The sequence below is a fragment of the Thermobia domestica genome, chromosome 6 (genome assembly GCF_964235325.1).
Source record: "Thermobia domestica chromosome 6, izTheDome1.hap1.1, whole genome shotgun sequence".
NCBI classification, from domain to species: domain Eukaryota; kingdom Metazoa; phylum Arthropoda; class Insecta; order Zygentoma; family Lepismatidae; genus Thermobia; species Thermobia domestica.
The window spans coordinates 113,220,459-113,228,975 of record NC_137459.1 but is presented as its reverse complement, the minus strand read 5'-3'; the positions used below and the strand labels follow the sequence as shown (position 1 = coordinate 113,228,975).

At 31.8% G+C, this 8,517-nt stretch overlaps 1 long non-coding RNA gene across 1 annotated transcript; it reads left to right on the top strand.

Annotated features, from left to right (window-relative positions):
- Positions 1-800: 800 nt before the first annotated feature.
- LOC145687717 (uncharacterized) lies at positions 801-6,489 on the top strand. The gene is made up of 2 exons (XR_014131722.1): positions 801-1,029; positions 4,484-6,489. It is a non-coding gene; the product is annotated as an uncharacterized LOC145687717 (long non-coding RNA).
- Positions 6,490-8,517: the final 2,028 nt, after the last annotated feature.

Genomic DNA, 8,517 nt, shown 5'->3' with positions numbered 1-8,517 from the left:
ACAAAGTTGTACCAGTGTTAAGAGCCTAATAGTGAATGCAACATTGAAAGGTGCATAGGTGTTAAATGTCCAAGAGGAAGAAAAATAACATTGAAAGAAGTATCAGTATTAAGTGTCCAGGCGTATCCAGAAGAAAGATAAAAACATTTAAATGTGCACGAATACCAGAGTTCATCATTCACCAGCGAATAAAACATTGAAAGGCGTACCAGAGTTATATGTCCTAGAAAAAGAAGACACCATTGAATGGAAAATAAGTGTTGAATGTCAAAAAACGGGTATAAGCGACTAAAACAACATTCAAAGGCGTACCAGTGTTAAATTTTCAAGAACTAAGAAAACAGCATTGAAAGGTGTAACTTAAGCTTCAATGACCTGCATCATTGCTTTTCTTCTTTTGCCTTATATTTTAAGAAATCCGTATAAGTCAAGGGAAGGATAGCAGGGGTGTATGACATTTCTATGACTCTGTTCGGACCGGATAAAATATTCTACAGAGATCATCACCTAGGAATGTAATACAACTTTGCAGACACATCTCATCGAAAGGGCCATCTTAACGTACATAACAATTTACAATATTGTAGTGTGGCACAAAATTTCTTAAAGGAAAAATAATTATTTATTTTTAATATAATCACGGTATTTTGTACTTATTCATAGCTTAAGTTTATTCATAATATTTTGTACTTACTCATAGCCTAAGTTTGAAAATAAAGAACAGGGTTTGACTTAATCACGTAACATCTTGACAAACGAGGAGGCTTAAACATATTTATTTTTTTTACGCACAAGACATTCCATCATGTAGGAAATGAATCTCAATACGTTACACTTTGTTGAGTCAGAAAATTATTTCCCTACATTAACTTCACCAGGAAAATAACCTTTGCTAATTAAGCGGAAGAAAACCATCAGACCATCGAGATAGGAAGAGAAGATTCATGATCGACACGTGAATAATTAGAGAGAGTCTCCTTAAGATTGTGGGTATATTATTATGGAGATGATCCGATTACAAGGATAACGGTGAGTACAAAGCATCAAATTTGACTGTTACCAAAGCATTAGCGAATAGTCCGATTAATAATATTTCGGTAATCTTTCTCATTGAGGTATATTCTCAATTTATAGACATGTACAATAAATGACCACCAAAAACCTGAGCACCACACCTGGATTGCAACTTAATATAGCTTTCCTTGTTTTATTTACGGTTTCTCGTTTTAGTGGACAATTATTTTCAATAGTACTAGATTTAGTGATATCGTGTTCGAGCCAAATGTATCCTCTTCGACCCCATATGGTAAGTAATTAACATAAATAAGCAGAGCTACGAAGTGAAATTTCATATGAAATTACTTAAACATAATCACTAACTAAGTAATGAGCAAACGAAAGTACATTAGTTTGAAAGAAAATTAATAAACACTAAAGGAATAAAAAAAACAGATAATCTGAGATTAAAGTAAATTAATTATATTTATCAAATGAATGAATAAGAACGCAATTAATCCAAACAATCTAATAGAGCACTTGTAATATAACGTATGTTTACGACATTGATTAGATTGTGGTTACTCTTATTTACATAGACATAAGTGTCGAAAGATTCAGAAATATGTATGGAAATCCCAAGACTGTCTCTTGTTATAGCTAAGACAGTCAGAAACGTTATAGGGGTCCAATCCACTATCGCACAAATAAATGAAAGTGTGCGTTCATGGCATATAAAATATACCACAAGAATACAGCATCCAATGCTGCATCCACACATTTTATGTATTTAATTTGCAAATATAGATAAGCAGAAGTTAGGTTCTTTTTATTTCATAAGAGTAAAATATCAAAACTACAGGTTTGATATTACACAACCAACGCTCTTCTTTGAAATTAAACCGTTAGCCACTGCTAACTGTTAAGTGTAAACTGTTAGCATTGGACATACATCCAATAACTATAAGGAACCGAAGATAACAATGAATAAGTTTATTCGATACATTGAATAAACTTCGGAGATAAATCTTCATTCTCTCGTTAAAGAGTGCAATTTAATAAATACACTGCACATCGAGTACTTTTTACTAATACATAACAGTGATACCTTATAGTTGCCTTCCCAACTGGTCTAGTGGTTGACCTTGCATCTTTGGTGTACGGGGTCCTGGGTTCGATTCCCGGTAGGAGACCCTTTGGAATTTTAACTGTCCTTGTGTCACTGTCGTTCTAGGTTACTGCAAGAGTGTGTTAAATGAGTAAAAAATGAATGAAATTAAGTAGAAACCTAGAGATAAGTAGTTAAGCATATTAATGAGACATGTTCGGTGAATCTGTTAACTTAAAAAAAGAGTGGTGGCTTAAGTGTCGGTCTTAAAAGCTATGGGTCATTGGTTCTATTCCCGCTTAGGTAACTAAAAACTTTTTATCATATGCAATATTGATACTTTTTATATATAATAACATGAAAAATATATTCAATTTTTCTCGGTCTTAGAGCTGAAACGACTTTCTTCGCAGGTGAAATACCAAAATGACGTCAGCAATACCAACCTTGATTCTTACTGTCTGGGAACGTAGCGTGTTTAGCAAACCATTTATGAATACATACGGCACATTCTTAGTATGGGTATGGTTACTGTTTACCAGCAATTGTGGAATTCTTCCTAACTTTCTACTTCTTCTTCTGCTAGTGCTACTGCTAGAGAAAATAGTAATAATAATAACGATAATGATAATTTCGTTTGCCATATCCGACTAATTCCATCTATTCAACCAAAAGTTGTAAATTCAAACATTTTTACTATATTCATATATATATATATATATATATATATATATATATATATATATATATATATATATATATATATATATATATATATATATAATTAAAATATCAATGTAACGCATAAATGATCTTATTTACTTTACCCAACGAAACGACGTTACTATGTATCGTGATGAAGAAAACAAATCATGTCTTTTTATTACGAGCATAACTATAACCATATTATCATCAATGTTCTGCCATTGACAGTCCTTACAGTAAATCAATTTTCCTCCATTGTTAAGGAATCATAATTTTCGATCTTCATATCGTTCAGAGGGTGACACCTTCTTCACCTCTTTCTTCTTCAAGAAATTAAACTTCCAATGTATATCTTATAAGGTAATTCATTCTTAGACATTGTCGTAACCAATTTCTTTGTTCTTTTTGCTATCAGCATCAGTATTCTTCTCTCTTTATTAACTATTCTCACAACTTACTTTGTCTTATTTCTCTTTCCAGCTGATTTCTCCCTCCTTGTCTATAGCTACATCGCAAACCTTATTATAATGATTATAATTATAATAGTAGTAAAAACATGTGTGAAAGTACAGTAATGTGAGTATGACTGTTCAGCTCCACATTATAATACTGGATGGAAACTTCAGAGCCAGTTTTTATTGCCGTTGTTTCCAGAATTGGCATTTCCTAAAAATGTCGCAATAACTGTTTGTGTGAATATTTATATTTTATTTCATTAATGATGACAATTGCGTTTACAGTAGCAAAATAACGTGTTTGGCATGTTTCCCCTATTCTCATCCTGTTCCGAAACAAACTATTTCAAAACGGGTCAGCCTGGCTCGTATATCATGCTATATTTACAACTTACGAAAAAGTAATTTTTGACCCGTTTGCTAATATAACCATCCCAGACAAGTAAGATTTCAATTCTATAAGGTTGCCTGCTAGAATGGTTTAGTAATATATATGCCACATTTAATTTTCTTGAGTTCTTCAATTTCCGTTACTTCGCTTCAAGAAAGGTTGAGAATCTCAACGTAAAGATCCCGGATTCTTTCTTCTGTCATCTGTTATTTTAGAAAATACATCAGCTGATAATTACAGACTGAATGTAGGATGATCAGTTTATATTCTTAACAGATGTCTCAAATTTTTAATTTACATATTACACCGCAACAGTGATCTATTGTTTCTTAGTTGTGGAAGTTGCGTACACATTTTCATTAGCAAATCGCCAAATATTTTTAAAATTTATATCGGACGATTATTTACGAAAAGCGAAAAGGATATTAAATTCTTCATAAAGCTGGGAGCACAACTCTTCGTTTTACAGTAAGTGATGGATATTTATACTTGTAGTGTTAAAGAAAATAAAGTTTTCTTCATTGCAGTGAATGAGATTTATCTATCTATCTATCTATCTATCTATCTATCTATCTATCTATCTATCTATCTATCTATCTATCTATCTATCTATCTATCTATCTATCTATCTATCTATCTATCTATCTATCTGTCTGTCTATCTATCTATCTTTCTATATATATATATATATATATATATATATATAAATTTGTCGGTATTGTATGATTAATTGGTTATCAAATATGTTTGCTGTAAAATGATTTCACCATATATAAAACTAATTTGGCGTAAAACTTTTAATTACATGCTTATTTGCCTTTATTTCAGTCTAATTTCACACCCATCCAGGTATCGTTGAATATTGGATAGATTTTAAACCGAGAAGTCTTATAAGCATTTGTTTTGGAACTAAAAGTTTAGAAAATGCAACATAGGGAATACAATCCTTCGAACAAACTAGAGCACTTGTAGAGCACCTTACTTAGTTCTCAACCATTAACCTTAACTGCAATTTTTGTTGTCTAACGTTGGAGGATGTAGAAAATTGGAAGTGTCAATGCACTTTTACTTGTGGTAATATATGTAGGATACTTCTTTGTTTTAACACTGGATCTGTTAGTCGTTATCAGTGGAGTTAAGTTATTAAAATTTTTGATGTTGAGTAGCAGTGATGACAATAACGTTCAGCAGTTCGCTTGAATTTCTAATATTAAAAAAGAAAACCTATATTTATTTGCTTGTCAACTGTGGGTCAAATACAGTAAATATTAATAAAATAATGCAAGTGGCTAACAGTGATTTTGACAACCACAACAGCTTCAAGAGAGACAGTCATTGTGGTGTTTATATTCACGTAATAATGCTTCTATGGAAAACTCTAGTATAATTATTACAATTTCAAGTTACTTGAAACGAATAACCAGTATGGCTACTCGTTTCATTGAATAGATATTACACTTTTTCTACAGTATACTTCTAGTTAGGAGAACATTTTTCTTAAATCGAATTTCTTTAAGTCTTTACTAAATCTTTGAGAGCACTTAATAAATGCAGTTTTTTTTTCAGTATTTTCAAGATATTTTTCATCTCGTAATAATATCAGATATTCTACTTAAAAGACAGCGAAAATACTTTTTTAGCTATAAGAAATACGTTACATTATGCCAAATGTTATCCAGTTTCTATTATCCTTAACGGAGTAACTGACAATGATTTTGATGTGATCTTAGAAGGAAAAGCCAATATGATTGTTGGTAACGATAAATGGCTGATAAGGAAAAAATGCATAATCATAATTAATGCTCTATTTTCACTGATAGTTAAGTAGATATATAACTGCTAACATATCTTATCACACATGTATGCTAAAAGAAAAAAGTCCAATAAAAGGAGCAAAATATATTTTTAAAAAAGTACAATGAGAAATACATAACTTTACGTCTGTGTTTCATGAGTAGAAATGATCTTTTATAGCAGTGTTTCTATCACTTTTTCATGCAAGGCTTGGTGTATATTTTGCCATGCATGTATACTTCCGCACAGTAGGTAAATGAAGAACGTAAAATAAATAAATAAATAAATTGGATTATACTAAAATGTAAATAACGAAATTAATATTATTTGTATTGAGTAGCATTATATATTTACAAATTAAATTCATTCTTAATTTGAGATATTTCTTCTTGAGTCTATCAGTTTAGTTGTTGTTGGTCTAATTATTATAAAAATACGAAATTATTATACATATTGTGTTTAGTTATTGTGATGATTTTTGAAAGGAGTTTGAGATAACCACTTTCTTCAATACTTAACTATACACATACAAGATTATTCTCTTAAGTGGGTTATCAAGTGTTCTTGCTTTCGTGAAATGCAGTATACTTTGGTATTTGTATGCTTTCAAAGCTGATTATTTTGTTTATTTAATATTGTAATATCTTTGCAGAAAGCATGAACACAAATATATAAATGTATTTAAGAAGAAGAAGAACGTTACACTTCAATGTCAACTTGAGCCATTCTCTTATATCTGACATTTGGTCGAAAGATGATAAAATAATTTCTTTTGATTGAGTGTCATATAGGAAGGGTATGGCATATACAACTAATAGGAGAAACAGGAAGATAGCATGGATAAACAAGGGAATTCTATTACAAGCAAGAGAATTGTATTTTTGAAGGTCACTTACTTGACTACATAAGCTATGAGTTATAATTTCACGTCAATTTTATATTTATGTTTATTAAATTTGAAATATGAACAAGACTGAAACCTTACTTGTAATTCTCAGAATTTTAATGGCAAATTTAAATAAATAACTTCAACAGAACAATCCATTGTCAGCATTTATTGAAATACTAGTTATATTCCTATATCTTACCAACTCCATAGACCAACATCTAGCCACAATGATAAAATGCGTTCTTTATCCAGAATATCTGTAAATTGTCGTCAAGAAGTAGAGAAGGACAATAACTTTGCTTCATTAATTCTCATGCAGATTAGTTGGTTTGTTTGGAAGACTTTGAATGTAACTTCGTTTCTAGCATGAAAGCTAAGTGAGACGTGAACCTACAGTGTAACCTGGAATTCGACCCATATGTGCCCCCAAACCCAACGCTTTCGCGCCAAAAGCACGTGTGATAAAATACAACCACTGTGGGTTTCGTATATGCATGTTTAAAGTGTATTTCTTATAGTTCATGCCGTTACATCTACAACTGATTCGTTGACATTAGAAAACAAAAAAGTTGTGCACCCTCCTCTTTCTCAAATTGTATATACATATAGTAACACTCAGGTAGTGGTCTCCGGAAGAAAACATATTTTTATGCATACACAGCTAAATATCTACGGTAAGTTGTCATATCAGACATATTACACGCTAATTTAATTGCAATAACCAATTAAATTGTGTGAAAGTATTTAAAGCTAAACTGCTCTTTTATTATAACATTTTTATGTTTCATTGAGTTTTCAGCATTTTAAAAGAAAGAAAAGTTATTTCAGTTAAAAAATATAAATAACATTTTAGAATATATGAGAATTGAAAGGAAAAAGTAATGATATAGGGTGTGCACTGTACATCCAATAAATACACCTGTGATTTTGTCCTCGTCAGAATTTTTCTTGCATTTTGACTGCTTGGATTTAGTTCCGGCCCTTGTTACTACAGCCATTTTATACATGAGTTCCGGTCTGCAAGCTTTTCGGTGCTGCATTTCCCTAAAAAATTTCTTCTCGCATGGAATTCCCTGTCTCCAAAGATTAGGCAGAACGAAAATTCCCATTCTGCCTAAAAATAAAATCGATTAAAATATTTTCTACAAAGTTCTGGAGGGCTTTAGAAAGAACGAGAATAAATATTTTTAATATTGCACCCCCCTAGTTGGAGAGGTGTAAGGAATGTACTTGCCGGGGGTGTCCTAAAATTTTAGGGGTGTGCTGGGAGGGTGTTATGGGGGTGTAGATAAATCACTGACAAACTACACTATATGTATGATTTTTTTCAGAAACAAATGCTTCTTTCCAATAAGTGATTTTTTTTGAATGGAACATGGAGCATAAAGTACATATATCAGTGACCGATAGTCACCGAGACACAGAGAAACTGATAAGATCATAGTGCCATTTGCTGTTTTTGGAAGATGAGGACAGCCTCAGGGAAATCACGTGTACTGAATGCATGCTCTTGGAAGATTTTGTCATTTTGACAGCTCCAAATCAATACATTCAGTGAGTGTACTACGACTGCAATGTACCGGTTGTCTATTTTACTTTGATTGGTGCTGTTTTTATGAAGATGGAGAACGAAAATATTTTATCGTTCGAACATTTGAAAGAGTACTTTTTCTTAAAAGCTGATGATGATGTGGACATAAATTAAAAGTAGTGTGTCTGAAGTGCCGCGGCGGAATATCTTCAAAAATATGTTTCCATTTTCCTAAAAACTAAAAACCGAAAAACCAGTTTTTATGCTTACCACTAGTGTCAACACGATTTTTATACATGACACCCACAGAATAATTTCACACTGAATTCACATTACACAAACAACACCTATCACATCAGATCCAATAGAATATTAAGATACATAAGATTCAAACTTAACATCTTGCTTATTATTTCTGATCGGGCTCTGGTTGGCCCTTGGTCAATACAACAAGAGTTTTGGATCATCCCCATTCAGAAATAATAAGCACGATGTACTTCATGTACTTACCTCTCGCAAAATGCACACTTTAGGCGTATCAATTATTCAAAATTAGTTCAAATGCTAACTAGTACAATATGAGGAGCCCTGAGTGTTCTACATGTAACCAAATGTACTCAAATTTAAGATTACAGTCCTTCGATGTAG